Source organism: Hakea prostrata, chromosome 4 (genome assembly GCF_041222555.1).
Source record: "Hakea prostrata isolate BN-2017 chromosome 4, UWA_Hpros_2, whole genome shotgun sequence".
Lineage (NCBI taxonomy): Eukaryota > Viridiplantae > Streptophyta > Magnoliopsida > Proteales > Proteaceae > Hakea > Hakea prostrata.
The window spans coordinates 41,648,040-41,659,602 of record NC_142603.1 but is presented as its reverse complement, the minus strand read 5'-3'; positions in this window follow the sequence as shown (position 1 = coordinate 41,659,602).

Sequence of the window (11,563 nt, the reverse complement as noted above, 5' to 3'; positions counted from 1 at the left end):
GCACACCACCCAGTTCACCTTCTATAGGTGTCCTACTAATCCCATCGAATGCTAGACAAACTGACATGGAAAATAAGTTAAAATATAACTGTTTGAGGGATTTTGGTGCTTTCATAAACTTCTTTTGCTTTCTGTTGCCAACCTTGCAAGAGATAAGTTTTTTTAGATTAAGAGCTTCTTTTATACCGGGATGGGAATGAGAATATTAATGCCGCCGAATGGGTGCGAATCCAAGACCTCCCCGTGGGAGAGGTTGGGCCTTGCAGGAGATAAGTTGTTTGGACTTGGTTGGTTGGTCCGTTGATCCAACAAGGGTGAGGGTTGTATAGGGACAAGTTTTGACTTTTCGTTGGTTTTGGCTGGTTCGGACCAGCCTACGTGCGGCTCGTTAGCCCATTAGTTCTAGTAAAATATAGTTTTGAAGAGGTTTTAGTAAACTAGTTCTAAGAAACCCATTAGTTTAGACTCTTTTTGGTATCAATTCTCATTCTCTATTATGCCTATTTAAAAGAAATAAGTACAAGAATTCATTATTGGTCAAGAATGAAAAATGGTTTGATGAATTTTGTCGAAAATAAATTATGGAATGAAAAATAAATTTGGTGTCAAAATAAAAAATTGTTAGAAAATAATAGTAAGTGAGAAAAGAGGGGGGAAAATATGGTTTTTATAAAAAAATAATGTATTGACTATTTTACCCTCATCTTAACTATAAAATTTCAAGTAAACTTGTGCATAAATGAAGAAAATGAAATTCTCACCATAATCTATAATAGACAAAAAGTCCATTATGGATTTTGGAGGTTTTTCTATTATTTTAAATAAAAATAAGATTGATAATAGATGCCAAATAATTTAAAATAATGAAAATTTTTCATAATTGAGAATGATAATTGATACCAAAAAGAGTCTTAGTAGGTATATTATGATTTATAATTTTTTTATTTTATTTTTATAAGAGGTCTTATCTTTCTACATTTATGAAACATTCATGTGTTCAATTTTAAACTTTAGTTCTCTATTACATTTCAAGTTTAACTTGTACCGAGTGCCATCAAAATGCCTTTTGCTTCAAATGCTTTCTATTTATGCTCAAAATTTATTGTTGAGAGTGAATAACGATATTTTGTAATGGTTTTAAAACCGTTCCAACATGAATCCAAACCGTTAGCCAACCCGAACTCAAATTGCACCAAACTGAAACCATTACTTTGCAATGGTTGTGTTTGGGTTTAGTGTTTTTCAGCCCAAAATGAAACTGCCCCAAGCCACATCGTTGACACCCTTACTTGAACCCCCTCTTAGTTGGATAATTTCACTTACGTAGCAACGATATCAACACCTCCCCACTCTTAACTTTTTCAATTAATTTCTATTTTTTCCGTTAAATATATTTTTTTAAACCCCATACTACTCTAAACTAAAGAAATATTTTAATTTAAACCTCAAATCATCCTCAATTACTATAGTAACTAAACCATAAGTTATCCTCAATTAATATTATTGTTAAAACCCCCCAAAGTACCATCAATTGCCTTAGAAGCTAAAACCCTAAATCACCCTATTAATTTATTCTTAAAACACCCAAAATACCCGTATATATGTCCTTTAATTTGAACATATATTTTTCGCAAGGGAAAAAAGAAAAAAAAATTAATTAAAAAATATCGACATCTTTTTTAGGTTTTTTATTTTTTTATTTTTAAGAAAAAGATGTCTAGATCAAAGAATATAGGGATACTTTAGGGTTTTAAGAATATAGTTAATTGGGGGCAACTTAGTGTTTGAGTAATAAGAATTGACGGTATGGAGGATTTGGAGAACAATAATATTAATTAAGGGTAATATAGAGTTTTAAGTTTTAACTATGATGGTAAATGAGGTTAATTTGAAATTTAAACTAAAATATATTTTTAGTTAAGGATAATTTGGGATTTTAGAAAAATATTTAATGAAAAAAGGAAAGCTAAAGCTTAACTAAACGGACGTGTGAATAGATTAGCTGAATGGCTCTAGATATTCATTGTCAAATTTGCTAAACTAAATCTGAATCGTCTAATAAAATTCTTATTTTTCCTCTCATTATTTATGAGTTAGCTAAGTTTAACTTAATATCATTGGTTGTCGATTCTCGTTGTTGGCGGTAACGTCTCTTTCTTCTTCCTCTTTTCCTCTTTTCCTTTTCTATCGACTTCACTAAAACCCCTATTCACTTGTGTTTATCAAGCTAGGAGTTCGTCATTAAAAAACCCTATGATTCCAGTATTTTTTTGCTGTCGTCTCGAAGTGAAAAATAAATATCATTTCACAGGCGCCTCCTTTACTCTCGTCTCACTCGCAAATATTTTCGATGTTTGTCACAATAATGATTGCTGCTCGTAGCCTGAGATTCTCAACTATCTTTGCTAAATGTCGTGCCATTCTTCTCATGAGAATACTTTAGACTTCTTCAATGGAGATATGTACTCAAAATCCAAGAGAATGTGACGGATTCATAAATGGTACACTCATGTAAAACACACAATTAAAAGGCGAAGGAAAACAATGAGAAAGAGAGGAAGAGAGGCTGAGAGTCAATGGGAAGAGAAGCTTCTACAATCACTTGGGCGGCCGGTTCCTCATCCTCACAATATGTGTATATCAAGAGAAATGATTGATCTATTGACCCCTCAAAACCCTAATAGGCCATGGCTTCATGGTAGCACTAAGTAGGTGAAGGAGAATAGGGTCTTCCCTCTTACCCTATGAATAGGGTTTCTCTACACGGTAGGATTTTCCCTTAATCTTTAGGGTTTATTTTCTGCGGCACTGGACCGTATTTTCCTCTTCGTATCGACGATATCGGAGAACTCCGGACTGCTCACAAAGTTTCGCCTGACACTCATGTATGGACACCCCTTGGTGGAGCAACGGGCAAGAATTTGGGAGGAATTTACACAATTGGGTCTATCAATATACAATCTCACATTATGGATCTTCAAAGGGCTCATGGGGATCCTCATCCAAGGCCTAGTCATATTGTTTCTGAAGAACTTGCTCTCTTTCAAATTTTCGTTGATGGATCATGGGATAGTTCTTCACATAAAGGAGGTGGAGGGTGCATCATGTGGGACTATAATGGTGGTTTTGTAGCGGCTCAAAGCAGATGTGGTCATAGTGCTTTAGCAACTTTAGTTGAACTTGAAGCAATTAGAGATGGCATTATTCTGGGTTTCTCTTTAGGAGCGGTTGATTTGCATATTCATTCAGATTGTTACCTGTTGTTAGTGCTCTGCAGGGTCTCCACTCATCTTTAGATTGAATGTGTCTCAGTTTAGTAGTAGATATTTTGAAGCGTTGTTCTTTCTTTCCTAGGCTTTCTTTTAGTTATATTCCTAGAAATGGCAATGGCTTTGCTGATTTCCTTGCTAAGGGTGCTTGCAGGTTATCTTTAGATAAATCTTGGTGGGGTATACCACCTTTGTTTCTTGTGGATTCCTCTCGTTTGTATAGGTCTGTTGACCTAAACTCTTTCACTTAATATAATCGTTGCTTTTTTGTTTTGGCCAAAAAAAAGTAGGTGAAGGGGTCAAGTAAAACCCGCCTAAAAAACGCACACAATGAAATTCTTTTCTAGAGAGCAATAGATCAATTATGATATTTTGGCCTCCCAATATATTGAATCTTTAATTATTTCTTATTGTTGGGTTATTTCAATGTAGAGAAGATCTTTGAAGAATTTCTGGTTCATTTAGACCAACAAAGATACACTAGATCAAATCAAATATAGCATTCTAGTAGTGCGGTTCTAAGAGCTATAATTTTGAACTCAAATTGAACAACAAAAGCCAAAGTACTTTCTTGGAAAACAACAATTAAGGCTTTAGAGGTAGTTTTATAATATTATTGGTAAAATTCCATCTTTTAAGATTGAGCCTCTAAAGTTTGGTCTAAGGAATCTTAGTTTTTTTTTTATGGTTATTTTTACTATATTATTTCATTCCTAATTCAATATTCATTTATGATGAAATTAAGAGGGCTCTGTTCCAAAGGTAAATCAGTGAAGCCCTGGGGATTGATGAACTTTCTCTTAGGTTCTTTTATGAGAACTGAGATATTCTAGGGAGAGTCCTCATATTAGGCATTCAACATTTTTTCAATAGGGCATTCTCCTTAAAAGCTTGTGTCATTGTATATGTTGTCATTGTTGGCAACTAAAATACAATGTGTTCTAAGAGTACATGACTTGTACTGAAGTGAAGCTTCCATAAAAGACTTTGGGCATTTGTTATATTTTTTTAGAGGGTGATTAACACTATTACTATAGTTTTGAGTGTTTGTGAGAAGGTTTAAGTGTTTTGGGTGAAGTAAAGATTACTTAGAATGGTGGATGAATTTTTGAGTAGTCATCTAATTTTTTTCTGGGTTCGACTTAAAGTGAAGAAACGTAGTTCATGAAGTCTTATTTCCAATGCACTTTTTGGATTGTGATTTTTATATCAAACAAGGAAGTTATGAGGTTTCTCGTGAGAGTGTGCAACATGGAAGCAAATCTGGGCATTGGAGAAGAAATATCAAATTTGGCTACTTGTGATTTAATCTACTCTCAGGGGTTTGAAAATAATTTTTAAGAGTTCGAGGGTCTTTGTGGAATAAGTTTTATATCTCAATGAGAAAAGTGTAATTTTGAAAGATTAAATGGCACAATCTAATGGCCATTAGAAAGACGTGGATGAAAATCCAATTTTGAGGGTCAAGATTGATCCGCTTGGTTTTCAAGTGCCCAAGACGGAAAAGATTCCATCGCGCACCTTTCACTTGGTCGGGAGCATGATAATATGGTGCACTACAAAGTATAATGATCAACATGATCCTATGTATCACAGCTTAAAGGTAAGATTAGAAAAGATGAAATAATCTGGTGAAGGGTACTCTAATCTTACATCACTTAAAGGATCTGATGGCCCAGATCTCACCTGCCTTTTTAAAGTGGATAATCCAACGGCTGTGTGATTAGATTATCTTTAGGACTCATCTAGAAGATGAAATTCAATGGTTCATGTGCATCAACGTTCATTCTCTTTAAAAGCTCGAATTTGAGCGAAACAGAAGAGGCTTTTTGAAAATTTTGGCTTGTGGAGACTAAGAAAAACAAGGAGAAGAAGCCAAGAAGCAATATAGATATGGAAAACAAGCTCGGATGCGTATTTTGGTGAAAACGTTGAAGAATAAGGTGAGTAATCTATTGTGATCTCCCTCAATTTAAAAAGTTTCACCTTTCAAGTAGTTGTTTGTTAGGGTTTAGTTGTTTGAGGTTGTGGCCTTATACTTTTGTGGGTGCAAGAGTTAATTGTTGGGGTTAATCTGGTAATTTGTATCTGTTTAGTGATGAACCGAACCGGTTTTGGTTATTATGGTTCATGCCTTATTATATTAAGGGCTGGGGTTGGCTCGCACGATGAAAGCAATTCATTTTTTCTCATTTTTTTTTGGGTTACTTCTCTGCTACGGGTTCTTGAAGCTTCTTGAGGTCTTCCATGGCGTTCGTCTTCGGTCACCTGTATCTCTGGTTCTAGTTGGTTCTTGGTGAAGAAAAGAGAGGGCTTCTGATCGCAAGAGTGAGGCGAACACTCGATGGTCTTTTGAAGATCAGAGGTTGCATATACCAGGTGTTTCATATTCCTTGCTTTCTTCTTCTAGGTCTGTAATCTCCCATACTATATAGTGGATTGGATTCATACCTGAATCCCGGAGAGTAGACTATGCCGAACTCCGTTATCATGTGCTTGTCTTCTCTATTGTCTCAAATTACCCTTGTATGTTCGGTCCAAAGTAATTGGGCATGAGATTTTGATTTCACGATCCGTTGGCATCGAGCCATCTCGGTCATGTTCCCCGCTTCGTTTAGGTATTGTTAATACAATTAAATCCTAAATTTGAAGGTTGCTTATACGGTTGGTTGTCTCAGGTTATTTCTTAAATTCTTTATTTTCTTTCGCTGCTAATATCTCTGTTATATGAATGATAATTCTGTTTTTTATAGTTTCCATTCAATTTCTGTCATAAGTGTTAATCGTATGAAATTGTTTTCATCTCATATGATATGTATGTGTTATGACTATGATTCGGTCCTATAAAATCTCTGTTAAAATTATGTCATATAACCGTAGTATGCTCTGTTAGTTGATTATAACTTGTTGGGTGACAATCGAGTATGGTAGATAATTCGATATGATTAGGGTTTAATTAATCTCATTTAATTTTGTATCTCTCATTATACTATCTGTTGTCTGTTTTTTGTGTTAATACTGATCTAATACTTGGTATGTATTGATCTGTGGTGTTAACATCTGATTATTAGGCTGATGTAACTTGTATAACCTGAGATTATGTTTTTTGTGATTAATTAATATTGATTATTTAACACTTTGTTAGAATAATCTTTTATTTTTCAGAATTGATTAATCGGTATTGTGAATTGGTTCTTATATCTTGATTAGTGTCTTGTCCGGGTTCAAAGTGGAGCCAAGTAGGGTTTCGGTCTACCGGGGAGGATACACCTCCCGTGTGGTTAGTATTATAACCACGGGCTCTGTAGGCTGTAGGACTAGGGAGGGACCCTAGTTACCTAAGTTTGGATACTCCTTGGGGGTTCCAAGGTAGATATTGAGAAGTTCGATGGCACTGGGGACTTTGGGTTTGGAAGAGGAAGGTTCGAGCCTTAATGGCTCGGGCTCCTAAGATCAATAGATGACCCAGATGCTTTCTTTGAAAGTATTGATCCGGTCTTGAGGTGAAGTGATGGAGAATGCAATTGGTTGCATGATCTGGAACATCACCGATGGGGTTATCAGTGTCTTGATGATGAAGACAACACTCCTATAAAAGTTTGGAACAAGCTTGAGCGGATATACTGAAAAGAATCTAGGTAACAAAATTTATTTGAAGGAGAGGTTGTATGGGTTTAAGATGGACCCTACAACTACCCTTGACAAGAACCTAGATATATTTAAGAAGCTGATTCAAGACTTAACCAATACGGGGAAAAGACTAAATTGGAAAATCGGGACTTGTCTATTATCCTATTGAATTCATTACATAATGATTACCTTGTTGTGAAGAACTCAATCAAATATGCATGTCAAAACATTTCCCTAGAACAATTGATTGATGCCTTAAAGAATAGGAGTCCGAACTATTGGCTTCGGTAAGATAAGGGCGTGGGAAAACCTGTTTGTAAGGGCAAGGGCTCTTACAAACAAGGGAGACCAAAAGGAAAGGGAAAAGTAATTGAAAGCCATGAGTCTAACAATAAGAATAATAATGGGAACAACAAGTCTGATACAAACCTCAAGAGATGCTTCTTTTGCAAGAAAGTAGGACATTTTAAGAAAAGCTGTTTTGCATATAAGAGAAAATGAAGGAATTGGAGAATACCCATTCGATATGCCTGGACCCAAGAATGGTCAAGCCAATGTCTATGAAGACATCAGTGAGGTGCTTACCATTTCTGAGGTTAGTAGGCAAGAAGGATGGATTTTAGATTCAGGTTGTACATATCACATGTGTCCACACATACACTGGTTTACACACTTGTCTGAGTTGAATAATGCCAAAGTTATGATGGGTAATGATGATTTATGTGATGTAGTTGGTATTGGTTCTGTTGAATTGTTAAATCACAATAAATCTGTTTTTACCTTACATGATGTTAGATACATACCTGACTTAAAGAGAAACTTGATTTCAATTAGTAGCCTTGACAGTGTTGGGTTTGTAACTTGTATCTCTGGGGGTAGTCTTTCTGTATCTAAGGGATCTCATGTATGTTTAAAGGGCATTTCTCATTCTGGTTTGTATGTTTTTGATGGTAGTACATTCCTTAATAATATCTCCAATACTTGTTGTCTGTCAAGTGAGTCAAATATCACTAGTGTGTGGCATGCTAGGCTAGGACACATAAGCAATAAAGGAATGCAAGCTCTAAGTAAACAAGGCCTGTTTGGCAAGGATGTCATTGATAACTTAGAGTTTTGTGAGTCATGTGTCTTAGGTAAGCAGCACCGGTTAAGCTTTGGAGCTGGGTCTCACTTATCTGGGGATATATTAGAATATGTACATGCTAATTTGTGGGGACCTGCTTTAGTCTTGTCTTATGGTAGAAACTCTTATTTCTTATCCCTTGTTGATGACTACTCTAGGAAAGTGTGGATCTTCTTATTGAAGACCAAGGATGAAACTTTTGAAAAGTTCAAGTATTGAGTTGCTTTGGTAGAAAACTTGAGTGAAAGGAAAGTCAAAACATTAAGGCTGACAATGGATTAGAATTTGTTAATGAAATGTTTAATGGATTTTGTAATGACAAAGGGATTCAAAGGCATAGGACTGTTAAATACACCCCTCAGAAAATGGTATTGCTTGAAAGAATGAATAGGACAATTTTAAACAAGACTAGATGTATGCTCATCGGTTCGGGGGTACCTAAGGGTTTCTGGGTGAAGTCGTTCACGGCTATTCACCTAATCAATAGAGTCCTCTCGTTGCCTTAGGGTTTAAAACCCCCGAGGAATGTGGTGGGGTAAACCTCCCAGTCTTAGTTACCTCGGGGTATTTGGGTGTGAATCCTTTGCTCATCGAGTATTGGAAAATTAGAACCCGGGAGTAAAAGAGCATCTTTCTAGGGTATCCCGAGGGGGTGAAAGGATATAAGCTATGGGATAGGACTGTGCCCGGTGTTAAGACCTTTATTAGTAGGGATGTTCTCTTTAGGGAGAGTGTGTTCCCTTGTCTTTCCATTGACAATACCAACTTGAATCCACTTGATCAAAGAATGACAGACTTCACTCAATTTGATTTAGGGCAGGCTGATGTTTTCTTAAGTCCTGCTCGACTCTTGATTCTAGTATACCAAAGTACCCTTGACTTCCCCTCAACCTAGCTCTGGTATAAAGAGTCCGAGGTTGTAGTTTCGAGATTGAGAGTGGGCCATTGCCCTCTCCGAGTCTTCCACCGGTGAGGTGGAAGAAGTTCCCGATCCGAGTAGTTACCAATTGGCCGGGATAGAGTTAGGAGAATGGTTAGGCCACCTAGAAGGTATGTAGCCAACTTTGCACATGAGACCGATATTTCGTCTCGATATTGGGTTAGAAGAACCTAGTTCCTATGAAGAAGCTTTGGGTTCCAAAGATAAAGATTTATGGGTTCAAGCCATTAATGATGAATTAGATTCATTAAATAAGAACCAGGTTTGGGAATTAGTTCGAAGCCCAAGGATCAAAGGTTATTACCTTGTAAGTGGATATTTAAAATCAAAGATAATGGAATTGATAATTCCAAAAGATATAAGGCCAGACTTGTTGCAAAAGGTTTTGTTCAAAGAGAAGGGGTGGATTATGATGAAATTTTCTCTCCGGTTGCCAAGTATAAGACTATAAGGTTGTTGTTGTCCCTTGTTGCTCGAAACAAAATGACAATAGAGCAATTGGACGTGAAAACCGCCTTTCTTCATGGCAATTTAGAAGAAAGGATATATATGCAACTACCTTTAGGCATCTCGGCAGCTGGAGATGAATCACAAGCTTGCTTGTTGAAGAAATCTCTCTATGGACTTAAACAGGCTCCTAGGCAATGGAATAAACGTTTTGATTCATTTGTGTTGAGTGTAGGGTTTAAGAAAAGTGTTTATGACAGGTGCCTATATTTTCTCATTTCAGATTCTGTTGTGTTATATCTTATACTTTATGTTGATGATATATTGATTGCTTGTGTTGATTCTAGTCTTATTCAAGATGTTAAGAACAAGCTGAAATCTGAATTTGAGATGAAGGAACTTGGGACAGCCAAGAAAATTTTAGGGATTGAGATTCATAGGGATAAGGGGGAGGATACTATGTTCATTGGTCAGAGGTTATATTTATTGAAAGTGCTTGAGAAGTTTAACATGCTTGATTGTAAACATGTAAATGTTCCTTTAGCTTCACATTTTAAACTCTCAAATGATCATTGTCCTAAGAATAACTTTGAAAAAGGTGAAATGTCAAAGATCCCTTATTCTAGTCTTTTAGGTTCTCTTATGTATCTTATGATATGTACTAGACCTGATATTGCTCATGCTGTTAGTGTATTGAGTAGGTTTATGTCTAACCCCGGTAAAGAACATTGGCTTGCTCTCAAGTGGCTCTTAAGGTATTTGAAAGGTACTGTACATAAAGGTTTAGTGTTCAAGTCCACACCTGGTGATCTTATTCTTGAAGGATATACTGACTCAGATTATGCCAGTAATGTAAATAACAGGAAATCATTATCTTCTTATTTCTTTCTGTTATCTGGTAATTGCATCAGTTGGAAGGTGCAACAACAGCCTATAGTTGCTTTGTCCACTACAGAGGCTGAGCTTGTTGCTTGCATCCGAATGTGTTAAAGAAAGTATATGGTTGAATGGTTTGTTATGTGAACTTGGTATTTCGAAGATTAAACCTGTTGTCTTTATTGATAACCAGAGTGCTATCTTCTTATGTAAGAATCCTGTTTATCATGATAGAACCAAACATATAGACATTAAATACTTCTTTCTCAGGGATAAAATAACTGATGGTTCACTTTTAGTTGAAAAGGTAAGTACTGAGCATAATCCTGCAGACTGTGGTACTAAGTCATTGCCTCTTTCTAAATTTTTACATTGTCTTGATTTGTTGGGAATTGGTGATGTTGTTTTTTAGTACATATGTTCTGTAAGTTTTGAGTTGTATATTACTTGTTTTAGATTGTGGTGTGTGTCTTGTGGTTATTTGTTTGTTTATCGGGTTTTGCATTTGTTGCGCTTTAGGGGAGATGCTGCCCAAATTTTTATAACTCTTATTCTGTTTATCTCGGTTTGGGATATATGCCGGTGTGTGCATGTGTGCTCTTCATTGTTGTATGAGTGAGTTATGAGTTATGTTTAGGGTTTTCTCTACCTGGTGCAGTCTGTTGCATGGTATATCTGCATGGAGTCATTAGTGTTGCATGGTTAGTGTGTCTAGGTATTTTTGCATATTTTATTTGCTTTGTACTATGTTTTTCTTTTGTCTTGTGTGTGAAGGTATACGTGGATGATGACGGTCGCATCCAATTCACTATAGTTAGTTCTTTGGGGAATACGTTAAGGGGGAGAATGTTGGGGTTAATCTGGTAATTTGTATCTGTTTAGTGATGAACCGAACCGGTTTTGGTTCTTATGGTTCATGCCTTATTATATTAAGGGCTGGGGTTGGCTCGCACGATAAAAGCAATTCATTTTTTCTCATTTTTTTTGGGTTACTTCTCTGCTACGGGTTCTTGAAGCTTCTTGAGGTCTTCCATGGCGTTCGTCTTCGGTCACTTGTATCTCTGGTTCTAGTTGGTTCTTGGTGAAGAAAAGAGAGGGCTTCTGATCGCAAGAGTGAGGCGAACACTCGATGGTCTTTTGAAGATCAGAGGTTGCATATACCAGGTGTTTCATATTCCTTGCTTTCTTCTTCTAGGTCTGTAATCTCCCATACTATATAGTGGATTGGATTCATACCTGAATCCCGGAGAGTAGGCTATGCCGAACTCCGTTATCATG